We start from the raw sequence: 14,773 nt of genomic DNA on the forward strand, positions 1-14,773 counted from the left end.
CAGGTAACTTGCCCCGACCGGGAATAATGATTAATATTAGATATACTATATACGAATCTATCGACAAGGAAGTTCATCTCAGACTAAAATCTATTCCCCTCCATACCCATTGGTGGTACAGCCACGGCACATGATAAGGTCACAGGACAGGTCTTGCCTCCTCTATTGTACCTGCCGAAGGCGATAGTTTAGTTTAGATTTTTTTTTTTATTTTGTTGCGTACAACACCGTATACGATGGTTTTGAGTTATTGAACTGTGTTTTATGTAAATACTACCACAAATATTATTAATAATAAATATTAAAATTTTTTTTAATTACAAGAGGAGTAGAAAATGTTAAATGTATCTTAAGAATATACTTTATCTCAAAAATATAAAGAATTTGGATTCAAGATAAATACAATATAAGTTATTTAGACATATACCTCATAAAGACAAAAATTCAAATTGATGAGAACGTACGTAATATTAATAGCAAAATACAATTTAAAATAACTGAAATTAAATTTGCAAAATAATTATTAATCCGTTATAAAAATTAGTATCTCCTTGTTTTCCCCTTGCATTCCTTAAATTCCCCTTGTTCTCCTAGTTCCGAGCGTTGTTCGTCAAATCCAACTTAAATACGGTATGTATTATATCTAGCTATCCACCTCTTCGCAGGTGAACGCACCCACACATAGTTCTACGTATAGAGCGTATACTATAGTAGACATGCAGCGTAGTAAATCTATGCACCTGACGACAGATGATGTACCCACACGTAGGCCTGGGTTCTGCGTAAAATAGCTAGTATAGTAAAAGTATGTCCCTGTCGATTTTTCGATATTATACAGCTCAAACAATCGCTAACACTGTTGTTTTATTACTACCAGTTTCTCTATAAAAATAAACCACTGGCGTAGTCTATGAGTTGGACTCTGAATTCGAGGTTACTCTCGGACGTCGGTTCTTATGTGAGGTGAAATTTAGATAGGGGCACCATTTCGGCACACAAGAAATGTCACGAAATCACTGCTGCCTGTCACAGACATCGGGACTGTCAGTCAAAGGCTTAGGAGTTACCTGTTACAGACCTCCGCCTGTCACATAATAATCTTTTTACTGTCTTCGGCGTACTGCTGTCACAGGTAAAGTGGTGCTTAGTCATATTCCAGTTTGGCTGAATCCGATTATGTTGTAGGGTTACTTCCTTGGTTTCACCAGCTAGAAGGCGAATATCAGGTGATCCCTGCGAATCCTAGGGTTTATCTCACAAAATACCATCTCACTATCACTAATCCTACCTACACTATTTTCCTGCTGTTCTTACTAAAAAGTGGAGGTAAACAAAAGCCTGTGGTAGCTAATGTATTCCTCCGAAAAGTGCCGCTTTCTATTGGTTTTTACATTCGAGCGCCATGGGCATAAACTGAGCTCAGAGAACACAGCTTATGTAATATACAGGGTGTTAGGGATATAAGTGCAAATATTTTGGTTTTTTATTTGGTTATTTAATGACGCTGTAAAAACTACTAGGTTATTTAGCTTCGATGGAATTGGTGATAGCGATACGAGATCTAGGATTCGCCATAGATTACCTGACATTGGCCTTACGATTGGGAAAAACCTCGGAAAAACCAACCAGATAATGAGTCCACGTGGAAATCGAACACACGCTCGAGAGCAACTCCGGATATTTCGCAATTTTTCCATAAATGTGTCACGAATTTTACGGTCAGATGCTTTATGACCAGAGACTGGAACTTCGGCAGAATGCCTTTTTAAATGTGTTAAATCTATCTCCATTTTGAAAGTAAATGTGTAAGAATTATACCTTTGTGATTGAAACATCACAGTTTTATGTTGCTCTTTTCTGTCTTTTTTAATCTAAATGACTAATTTACAAAATAAATGCTTTTTGCCTTTATTTGATTATTTATCTATTATTTATTAATTTATTATTAAAATTGCCTACAGATATATTTTAATTTATTTCTATAACCGCTACAATGAAAGAGACTTCACCGAATGTATATTATTGTCTTTCAGTCAGTTCATATTCTCTTTGCAACAATGACTGCTGCCGTGCAAAAATGTATAATAGTAGGCTTTTTAATTGTCACTTGTGTTTATTTAACAAGGCAACAATGAGTGCGGGTCTAACGTTATTTATAACAGTTATTTTTCTTTCAGTTTTCATTGCGACGTTGTTGTCAAGATGTCGAAATTCAGTGTTCCTTTACGCAGTAAATTGCAATGTTACGTTAATACTTTTGGATCCGACGTATTTTGTATTGATGGTAAAGTACTTACATGCAAAATATGTGAGCAGTCAGTAAACTACGAAAAGAAATATTTCATATAGCAACATATCAGTACAACCAAACACAAAAATGCAATTTCCAAGGCTACTGGGAAGAATTCTTTGTTTCCAACAGTAATTGCATCTTCGAGTCGAAAATCTCAATTTGCATTCGACTTATGTAAACCTTTTCTTGCTGCCGAAATCCCTTTGTAAAAATTACAGAATCCTACATTAACACAGTTTTTGGAGAAGTATACGAACGAATGTGCCTAGCGAGTCAAGTTTGCGAAAATGTTACTTAAGCGAATGTTACGCTGACACAATGAAAATCATTAAAGATGAAATTAAAAATAAGAAGATCTGGATTTCTATCGACGAGTCATCTGATTCTACGGTTCGTTTCATTGCCAATGTCACTGTTGAGCCATTAGATCCTTCAGAAGACGAATCAGTGAAACCATTCCTGCTTACAACATAGTGTCTGGAGAAAGTTAACAATTCAACTATCGCGCAGTTATTCACCAATTCATTAGTTACTGTGGCCTGAAGAAATTCAATACGACAACGTGTTACTTTTCATCAGTGACGCTGCACCATACATGAAAAGGCTGGAATAACTTTAAAAGTGCTATTTCCAAACATGCTTCACGTGACCTGCGTAGCACACGGCTGTCACAGAGTGTCAGAAGAGATACGATGCTTGTTTCCGGATGTCGATAATTTGATTTCCAGTATTAAGATCTTTCTAAAGCCCCATCAAGAATTTTGACATTTAAATCCATTGCATCGAGGGAAATAGCATATCTAACATTAGTGCGACCGTTAATGGAATACGGAACTACATGTTGGGATCCCTATAGAATATATCAGATAAATTCCTTAGAAAGAATCCAGTATAGGGCAGCTAAATTTGTTAAAGGTAAAAGAGAAGATGGGAACGATACGATAAAAGAACTTAAATGGGAAACTTTGGAAAACAGACGTAGGAAAACTAGAATAACATCATTGTATAGAGCACATCTAGGTCAGAAAGCATGGGTAGACATAACGGCTCGGTTAGAAAAGCCAACGTACTATGGTAGGAACGATCATGATTTTAAAATCAAATGTAGGAAACAGAAAACGGATGTAGGTAAATTCTCATTTTTAAATAGAACTATAAATGATTGGAATGACCTACCTGCAGCGGTCTTTGAGGGCTGTCCTTCCTTAAGGAGATTCAAGAATAATTTAAAGAGTTGTGTATAAAGTGAAAATTAAAATTAAGGTGACATTCAACATTTAATTTTTTAAGGTGGCATGTATTTATCTAGCCTGACGAGTTTACTTCCTTGGTTTGAATTGTAAATTATTTAAAAATAGCGTGTAAGAGGGCCTTAGACTAGAAATGTTTAGTTTAAATGTAGTTCTGTTTATAAGTACAGTATGCATAAGAATGCAATTATTTTACTTATTTGAACTGTTGTATCAGTGAAGCGAGGTGAGTCAGTGAAGTTATGGTTTTACAGTGCAGTGAACAGTTCCGATCAGTGATAATTTATAGCGTCAATGAAATGTGTTCTATAGTGTCAGTGAAATGTGTTACAGAGTGTCAGTGAAATGTGTGCTAAAGTGTCAGTGAAATGCGTCATAGTGCCACTACAGGGAATGAGATGAGAGTAAAGTGAAAGACTATTGAAAATTATGTAGGACCTATACATAATCATGTAGGTTGTGTTGTAAAATTAGGTGTTTTATTTTATGTTTTATTATTATTGTGTTAAATTCTATTGTGTATTCTTATTGTATTGTGTATAAAATTGTATATGTGTTGTAAATTTTATTATGTATTGTAAATTTTATTGTGTATTGCTTATCATTTTAACTGTGTATTGTTAATATTGTATATACCACTGCCACCGGGTGCTTGCCCACTTGCAGTGTAAATAAATACATACATACATACATCAAATACATCTCTGCCCCCCAAACCTATCATAACGAGATAGGGGACATGGGTCTCAGCGGCACTTTACTACGCTTCAAATTTCCTGACTATGACTGAGGTGGTGAACGCTCTGAAGGATGAAGGATCTTCAATTGTAGCAGCCAAGAAAGTTCTCAATTCTTCGGAAGTGAAAAATGATTTAACTTTCATTGCGGCCGAGTTTGGTTTCCTGCCACAAGTGATCTGCCGCTTCAAGAAAGAGGGCAGCCTTTAACGAAGTCAGTGAAAATTGTGGATGATGCAGTGCAAAGAATGAACAGTGTACCAGGGAAACGGAGTTCATTAGTTAGGGAAAAGTGTAAAAATGTGTTTTCCAAAACTTGCGATCTTGATAAATTTAGAAAAATTTCAAAATTTCTACAAGGTGATAGTTGAAATGGATCCTACAATGATGCTATGTTTTAGATTTGCTCCAATAACCTCTGTCGAAGTTGAGAGGTCATTTTCTCATACGAAATATGTGTTATCTGACAGGAGACTCAACATGACCCCAGAGAATTTAAAAAAGCATTCGGTTGTCGTGTGCAACGAATAAGGTATTGCAATACATAGGCCTTTTAAAAACATTTTCATTTTTGTGACAAGTACAACCCTAGCATTTTGTTTAAAACTTTAAAGTTCTTTAAAATATGACGATCGAGTTATTGAATAGTGTAATCTAGTAAATAAACGGGCCTAGTGCAAGGTTTTTGTAATTGCCTTTTACTAGGTATTTTAGCTATTTATAATGCCTTTTTTGCTTGCCTAATTTAGCTATTTATGATGCCTTTTTACCTGCCTATTTCAATAATTCATAATGCCTAAACTTCCGGTCTCTTTTTATGACTGATCCTTATGTGAAATGCCTTTATGTTTGGACTATACGCCTGTATGTTTAGACTTTCTCTTGTCTCCATTATACACTCTCTTCCTCGGGCAGTTAAGTGTCATTAAGCTCGCAGAAAGCTCGTGCATCATTTGACGTAGTATAGAGGAAGGATTCATTGACCCCGAATTAGCCGATATTCATTAATGTACGGAACAACAAGATAATCTGCAATCGTGGTAAGGGTGCTCTATTAGCTACGATTTTCAAATTAAGTTAATACTTAAATTTTATATTATTTCCATTTTGTATCATTAAACCATATTCTTCCATTATTAAATTGTATTTGTAATAGTCGTAACTATGTCAGAAGTGCCCTGATTTTTAACGACTCCTTATATTCATATCAACTGTTAGTTTTTTCTAGTTTTACTATTTTCTTCTCGTGTAAAATGAAGCGAATGTCTCTCGGAAAGTGTAGGGGACAAATTGAAACAAAAAGCTGCATGCCCTGAGTTCGTATAGTAAGCTCAATATATGAGGGGTCTAGAAGCAAAACTGACAATGTCCACTTCACCAAACTTCATAGGAGAGATGAATTTGTTAGAACTCAGTTACTAAACAAGATAATTTCACGATTTTTTCTGGAATAAAAGTTTTCTACTCTTATATCACTTAGAAAACATACATAACCTAGAATCTGTACTCTTATATCACTTAGAAAACATACATAACCTAGAATCTGTAATGAACTTTGTGTACTGAGATGATGAAAATAGGAGATTGCCAGGTTTACAAAATAAGAACAAACGGAGATTTCCAGTTTTGTATCCAAACATACTGTGGGGATTGCCACAATTGTATTTTAATTGCATGGGAAATGACTGTTCAAATTAAGTTCAATGGTTGTTCTCCGTTGACCCTAGGTCAGTAGGTAGCATCCTGTTGCATGCATGTCGAAGTGCATGATGGGAATTTTGTATAAATGTAAGGTATAAATTTGCAAACACAAACCTGTTTTGTACTGTTCCTGGAATTTTGGTCAATAAAAAGCATCACACAGAATTTGTATTAATATATTTCTTTTCCTGTATTTCTTTAAACCATGTATTGTGGGTCCCTATCACCACGGCATGGCGCATCCTCAGGTTGCAGATAGAGGAGACGGCCTCCAGATATGGAGGGTAGCTGCGAATATATTATATAAGCAGTCGTGGACAGCCGATAAGGGGAGGTCCTCCAGCTTTAGGGTTGGGCGAAGGGCTAACAACCCATTACCGTAAAAAACAGCTAGTTACGAATCCATACAATAAGCCTCGGAATGACGTTTGAGATGGGCAGGGCATGTAGCACGTATGGGCGAATCCAGAAATGCATATAGAGTGTTAGTTGGGAGACCAGAGGGGAAAAGACCTTTGGGGGGGCCGAGACATAGATGGGAGGATAATATTAAAATGGATTTGAGGAAGGTGGGTATGATGATAGAGACTGGATTAATTTTGCACAGGATAGGGACCGATGGCGGGCTTATGTGAGGGCGGTAATGAACCTCTGGGTTCCTTAAAAGCCATTTGTAAGTAAGTAAGTATTTCTTTAAAAATGGTCCTATTTAAAACGTAGATTTAAACTGAAGATTTACTAATTTACCTATGTCGAAAACATATATTTCTGTACAACAAATTAGAAACCATCAGGAAAAATCCAGCATAAATTCAAACAGTATCCACAGTTTTTTTTCCTTCCTGTAAAATAACTGAAAATGGACTTAACTCGTTTTGGGAGAAAGTTCTTGAATTATGTTAATATTTAAATGTTTTTACATGTCTCTAAGAGATTTCCATAGATTCGTGAAAAACCGTTTCTGAATAATAAAATATTCTTCCAATTTATTTTGTGTAATTTAGTCTATAAACAGTATGGAGGCATGCTAAGTTAGTTTAAAGAATGTTGCATTTACACTATTTCTAAAGGGCACAAAATATTTATTGTAACTCTTACAAAAAACAAACTTAGGGTGAAGACATCGGCAATATTAAGAGTATCAATATATATCCAGTATAGCATTATCTGTCCACAAAATTATCTTGTTTTTGTAAGGAAAGGAATGCGATATAAAAATCAGATAATAAAAATACGAGTAATGACTGAACCAAAAATATTATACCTCATATATTGTGTTCTTGCGTGATTAACTAGCTATAGGATTACGAGCCCTTACTAGGAAACTGACACGCGTGACATTTGGGAACCTTTTATCTTCACAGCACTCAAAATGAATTCCTTTTGTAACATTCGTGATTATCAGGTTATAATATCAGGCAGTGAATACACGCAACAAAAAGTTCTTCACCTATACAACACGAATCAAGTACATAATTTCAATATGTCTGGAAGTCAATGGAATGTTCAAAGTTAAAGAGCTAATTCGTGCTACTCTTAGGTTCAAATTTTGACTGGTACATTACCTGATTGTTTTTTTCTTTCAGTTTTTAGTAGATATATTTTTAATTCTTTTACGACGCTTTATCAACTGCTATAGTTATCTAGCGTCTGTATGAAATGAAGCTGATAATGCCAGCGAAATGATTTCGGGGTCTAACGCCAAAAGTTACCCAGCATTTGCTCTTAATGAGTTGACGGAAAACCCCGGAAAAATATTAACCAGGTAACTTGTCCCAATCAGGATTTGAATCCGAGTCCGCTCATTTTACGTTTAGGCAGGCTAACCGTTACTCCATAGCGATTACTTCACCGGATATAAGGCGAGTACTCGTATCAGGCAATACCATGACATAGTTATATAGTCGATAACTAGTAAAAAGGAACTTGTACTAATGTAATGGAATTCTACTAAGAATTTCCATATGAGTTAAACTTAATTATACAATAAATGATGATCAGGTGTGCAGGTGGGGGGGGGGGAGGGTATTGATGCGAATGTATAAATTTTGTTCCAGTAAGCGATTCAGAACTGATATTGAACATCTTTCGACGCATGCGCCAGTTGACTATGTTTTCAGAACTAATTCAGAATTTTACGTTGTTGGAACGTTTCTTGAACTGTTCTTTCACGGCCTTCGGATTTTCTTCTCATATATTCATCTTCCGAACTTAATTCTTCGTAAAATATATCGCAATCAACTTCGAAATTACTCATGATTGACTATTTTTTTTTATTTTACCCTGCATAGTCTCGAAGCATTTTAACAATAACTTCAGAGTAAACCATCTGCGCATGCGTCAACAGTTCAGAATTCCCAGTCCCTGCTCTTAATTGATAGACTATTTCACTCGTTCCGAACGAGTTCTAAAGCACGTTGGCACAGGTAACTGAGAATTCAGAATCGGTTCGGAATCAGTTCTAGACTTGTTGAAACGCACATTGAGCAACTGCGCATGAGTAGGCAGTTCAGAATCGATTCTGAATCGTTCTGGAACAAACCTATAGTCTCTCATACCAAAAAAATGCCAACCTTACCTTCTAGTGGTGCACTCTGCTTTTAAAACATACGAAGTTATGGCGACTAAGAGCCAGATAGATAACCAGACATTACCTGTGGTGATAGGAGGAAATGCCTTTCGCACAGTTAACAAAACCTGTGACCTGACAAGTACCTACGCCGTAAGGTGACAGCCCCACCAAGGTACTCGAATATTATATTATAATCATGCGTAATATCTTGAACAAAACTGATTAAAGAAACGAAAGTAATGAACGGATTAAAAGAGTGAGTTATTTTAAGTTCTTTCATTATATAAATTTCAGACTCTCACGTTGATTGTATTCTGTTCTTTAACTTTTTGTTAAATTTTAACTGCTTGTATACTTTGTGACCTTAACTCTGCCAGAATAAATAAAGAATTATTATTATTATTATTATTATTATTATTATTATTATTACTATCGATTGCTTTGAATTGATAGCTTCCGGTTTTATATCCTGCATATCCCAACATTTTGGAAATATAGTAAAACCCGGGTTATATGTAACTAAAGGTAAATTATTTAAATTACGCACAACTCAGAACTACGCACAAGTAAAGCTTGAACATAAGATAATTTTCGAATGAATAGGAATCAATTTATGACAACTTAAGGATTCTCTTAAGAGGGGGGACATACACCTTTAAATATTTTTATATACTGAAAAAATGGTGAATTCCTAGGACAATTATTTACAGTAGGCTACTATCGTTATTAAAAAAAATGTATGATATTTAAGTTGGAAAATTTTTTTAAATTCTTCAGATCGTTTCCAATAAACTCTAATTCTAGTACTTTCAGAATATCAGTTCGACTATTGTAACTTCTAAACAAAGGTCTCTGCTTGTTTTGCCCCAAACTAGGATAGGGCCTTAACTTGCTTCAGAGTAAGTAAACACTACTCCCTTCCACTAATTAAAACTCTACCTGCTGGGAAGAGCGCTCCCCACTCCCCGGCTGAAACATCAGTGAATGGACAGTACAGCCGATAGAAACTATAATGTCGTCACTACTGTCGGCTAGGGGACACGTGACAACTAGTTAAGGATGCCTATCCCGATACAGCTACTTTATCCGAACCTTAATAATATATGGACAAGCTTTGAAATAGATCTGCAAGTTCTCAATAAGTCGTATTGTGGTTAAAAAAGTGTTTGGGAAAATGATGACGTAGTAGATTAAGTATAAATCGACGGTACAGTTGTAAAGGCAAATAACTTGAAATTTAGAGTTCTGATAAAACTGCATTTTAAAGCTTTATGTTGCTGTATAAAATCAGAGACACGTTGAAATTATTCCAGATTATGTTAATTACATTTCATTATCTAAGTTGCTATAAGTTTCAAATTCGAGTGTGTTAATTGGTATTTTCACAGCAATATGAAGCTCTAAAATTCGGCTTTCTCAAAACTCTTAAATTTTGTGTTGTTTCTCTTTTGTACTGGCCCGTCGAAATTATTCTTGTAATTGACAATATCAGCAGTTCTTTTACAATCAGCAAATGGGGATGAAATTTTATGTTATATATTTATTACGACTAGCTATACTGACTACTTATCTGTGGAGTCAGCTGTGTAGATAAATATTTACCGACAGAGTCGTTGCCCAGGGTGCGCCATAGGAGACTGGTCTACACTACTCCCGCGATGAGATGACATGATGATGGGATGCCACAGGAGGTACCAGAGCTACCGGAGAAAATCCATGTCTTATCTGGATCAAGGCCTTGCGCAACACAAGTTATAAATCGGGGGTACACCGGGGATAGAACCCAGCGCTCTAGCCACTAGATCACCGTGGCGGTTCAATGTTATTATTATCATCTATGATAACCATGAAGACAACGATTTGAAACGGAATCACCCAGTTGGATTAATAATTTTAACATATAGGCCTAATCATAACTTACATACCTCAAAGCAGAAATAATATTTTACGTATCTAGGTTTGATATGTTACTATTATAAAGAAAACAGTGAGAAGAAAGTAAATTAATTAGAGATAGAACTAAGAAAGGCTCAAAATGAAAGTTTTTTTGGTGCAGTGGTAGTTACACTTTGAAGCAAAATTAGTAATGTTTGCTAAATCTTACAGGATGATTCTCGAAGACTGTGCCACATTTCAGGATCTAATTCCTGGCATCATTGTGAAGAAAAAATTTCATATATATACATGTGTCTTATTTTGAATAATTTTGGATAAAATTACGGTTCTTTCTTCCGTAACACGCATCCTTGTGAACTCCTCTCTCTCTGGACGACTGCAGCGTTACAGTACAGCTGATAGCAGCGACTCAAAGTCTCGTGACATCAGGGTCAGGTTTAGAGATAAAGCAATACCGGTACAACGAATCTACCTATAGTCGCGTCGCTGTTATTTCCGGCGTGACTCCTCCTCTTTCCTTAGCCTTAGGAAGTGAAGGCTCTATAAAGTCTAGATTGGTAGTATCGTTCACCAATTTTGTTCTTTCGTTGCCGAGCTACCAGACGAGTTACTGTAACATGGGCCCATCATGGTCTCCTAGAAAATAATTATAGTCAAGCATTGAAAGGTTTATTCTTTACAATCGTATTAGGTATTTATGTCACCGTTTTATAAGCTTACGAATATTTAGAAGCACTCTTCGCTATCTATTTGCCGCACCGTTAAACATTATCATGTCGTAGCTCCTATGATAATAAATCAAACGCACTGTAATTGAGCAAATAATTGAGCGACAAATAACATCCTCGTGTGCTTTCTATGAACACCAACGAAAGAACAAAAATGGCGGGCGATTATATTAAGTATTTATCGAGTCTTAGAAAGTGCATAACGTCATCAGCAGTGAATGACAAGACGCACACGTTTAAATGTAGCCAACCTGCAATGTGATTGGCTGCAGGAAATAAGAGCAACGGGACTATAGCATCCGAATTCAAAATAACGGAAGTTAGGAAATGTGTAGCGCGAAGTTCACACTCGGGCGACTTCATGTATCGCTGCAGAAGGTGGGGTCTTTGAAAACCGAGTTTAATACAGATTTTTCAGTAGACGCGCACGGACGGTTTTTCGTCCGCTTATCCGCCGCGGTTAGAAAATCACTTTCATAGAACACATTGCTTGAAATTGATGTGAACTCACGAGCGGATATTTTACAGCAGCGGTTTTAAAAACGCAACATGCTCTATTTTCCGAGCGGAGCGCCAACCGCGCAATATTATGAAACACGTGTCAGAATATGTTAGTGTGCACTAGCTGCAAAACAACCGCTTAATAATGAAATTGTGATATATTATCTCAACGCAATGGAAAGTCTTCGAAAAATAAGGAAATAAGAAGCCTAATTTCAAAGACTCCCTCCTACAAATTCTGAAGGATAGTAGAACAGAAGAAATTGATAAAGATAAATCTTTCTTGCTCTCATTATTGCCGACTTTTCGAAAACTTTCACAACAACAAATATTGACAGTAAAAATGGAATTTTTTCAAGTAGGCCTATTACAAAAATTCATTTTTCACCTAAATAGCTAATCCAGGTCACCCAGTCATGGAGGATATCAAAACACATTTATGCATATCAATTCTCACCTCCCCTCTCCTTCAAATGATCATGTTCATCTGGAATGCCACCACATAATCAGTCTACACATTTGACTCAACCTGAGCAGATGGTTCCACTTCAACAGATTCAGACTCCTCACACAGAACAGACTTCATCTACAGCAATGTATTTTTCAACATATGTACCCAATTCTGAACAAACGCCGTCCTGCATTAGGCTACACCCAGTGGTTTTTCATTGTCGCCTAGTGACAGTACAGTGCTCTCATCAAATTAATCTGACTTATTCGAACTGCATTAACATAAACATATTAAATAACTTGCTTCATATACTCGTATGTAATGTCTTATGTAAATTGTAACGATTGAAACTAAATATAAATATTGTTAACCTTATGGTGACTGCTAGTCTTTCTTCTGGTGGTACTGCCTACTGATAAGCTATGTGTGGCTGTATGAAGTTTAATAATACGTTGAATGAATTTTTACTCATTCTAAAATATCCAGAAAGTTTTTTAGGATATGATACGGAAATAAAATTTGGAGCTCCCTTATTGTTCAAGTTTCGCTTACAATATACTGCGCATGCTGTACAGTAAACAAGAGTACCTGTATATATGGTACTTGTGAACAGTCGTGCGAAATTGCTGCCTAGGCCTACATACAGGTTGTGCCGTTTATATTTCGGCACGTCAGTTTCTCCTTTCCATTTCTTTCCTTTTCTTCTATCCTTATGCCTTTCTCTGTTTGTTCTAGTTCTTCTTACTCTTCATAGATGGCTTAGCTTCTCTCATCTTTCTATTTTTTTCCGTTTTCTCTGGGTCTGTTCCTATAACCTGTGATGAGTTGAAGCCTGGGGAGCAGTTATTATTTTATAATAACGTTTGCCAATTGGTTAAGATCGAGGGAGCAGTAAATATTTCATAATAGCGCTTTCTGATTGGTTAAGATAGAGACGCCTAGTTTCATTTCGATTGTAGCGTCAGTCTGGTGGATGGACTCTTTCAGGTCGGATGTGTGCCGGCAGTTGAGGATGTGTGTTGTGATGGGCACCAGCTCCTATGTAGGCCGGGGATCGAACTGGGTTCGATAAGTCTACTAGAAGCTGCATAGTCCACGGTGTTGTGGGAATCTGCGAGAGTGTATCACAGAAGATATTCGTGTGGAATTTAGCGGCGAGTTTTGGGATGTACTCATTATCTTGAACTGCATTCATTTTCCTGACTGACTAGCGTGCAGTCAACTCTGGTTAAATACTGGTCGGTATTCTTTATTTCAGATTATCGTTTCTCTAGCTGTGATATAACTAAAAGCTTACCACAAACTACAAGCAGTTCAGTGAGTTGGTTTTGCCTTACGTTTTACTTAGTTTTTGCAGTAGAACGAATTTGAAGAGTATGAAATTCACAATGAAGGCACCCATTGTTGTGTGACGTTTGAGGGGTGGCCAATTTGTATGTTACGGCTATGTGTGTGCTGAGTGATGGTTATGTCAAGGTTGTATGACAAGATGGATGCCAGCGTGGGGAAGTACCTACCTATGTAAGGTAATTAGCTGGATTTGGTTTATGTTACTCTGTGAAGAAGATATTTTCTGCGCTACGAATTTATTCTGGGTTGTTTATTCAAAATAAATAGTTGTGTTTAACATAGTGAGTGTGTGTTGTCACTTGACTACCTCGACACGTAGATTACTATCCTGATCATAACGATTCATGGCAGGGTTATTTTATTATTTAATTGTCTTGTATTCCAACCAGCAAGACTGGATAGATAGAAAGGCCGAGAGCGCCTCAAGGTGGACTCCCATCAAGACTCGCTCCAAATTTTAATTCCGTATCTGTACAAATTGAGGGAAAGAAGACAGAGGACGGACACTGGAAAGTTTTCTTTTCTCAATCGTACTATCAGGGACTGGAATGCTTTACCTGCAGACCTACTAAAGGCTTTACCAACAACCAGAAATGTATTTAAAAATAGGCTTAAGGACTTTACTAATAGACGATAATTATACACAGTATTTAAAGGGTGTAATTGATATTTTGTTATTGAAGTGTTCTATCAGTGAAGAATTATGTTGTGTCAGTGAAGTGTGTTGAGTAGGTGAAACGTGTTCCTGTCAGTGAAGCTTTATAGTTTACAGTGGCAGTGCAAAGTATTTGAACAGTGAAATGTTTTTAAAGTGTTAGTGAAATCAGGATAGAATCAGTGAAATGTGTCGTAGTTCCAGTGCAGTGAGTGAGTTGACAGCGAAATGAGTGTAGTGTTGAAAGGTACTTGTGCAGATATGAACATATCATACTCGTGGGTTTTAGTTCGAACATAGGTTTAAGGTACAAATTACATTTACTTTAAACGTAATTTAAACTGATCGTGCTTCATTTAATTTAGGATGTTCCCTGTTATTATTATTATTATTATTATTATTATTATTATTATTATTATTAATTATTGTTAGTATTAATTATTAGTATTATTATTAAATGTATTTTTTATTAATTGTGTTTATTATTGTCTTTATTGAGTGTAATTAGTTACCACTGCCACCGGGTATATACCCATTGCAGTGTGAATAAATACATACACGAATCTGTCCCTTAAGCAGTCTTTGGCTTGAGAGGGGATGGACCCACATTCTCTTTCTTCGCTGCTTTCGAAGACGTAA

This window comes from Periplaneta americana, chromosome 1 (assembly GCF_040183065.1).
Source record: "Periplaneta americana isolate PAMFEO1 chromosome 1, P.americana_PAMFEO1_priV1, whole genome shotgun sequence".
Lineage (NCBI taxonomy): Eukaryota > Metazoa > Arthropoda > Insecta > Blattodea > Blattidae > Periplaneta > Periplaneta americana.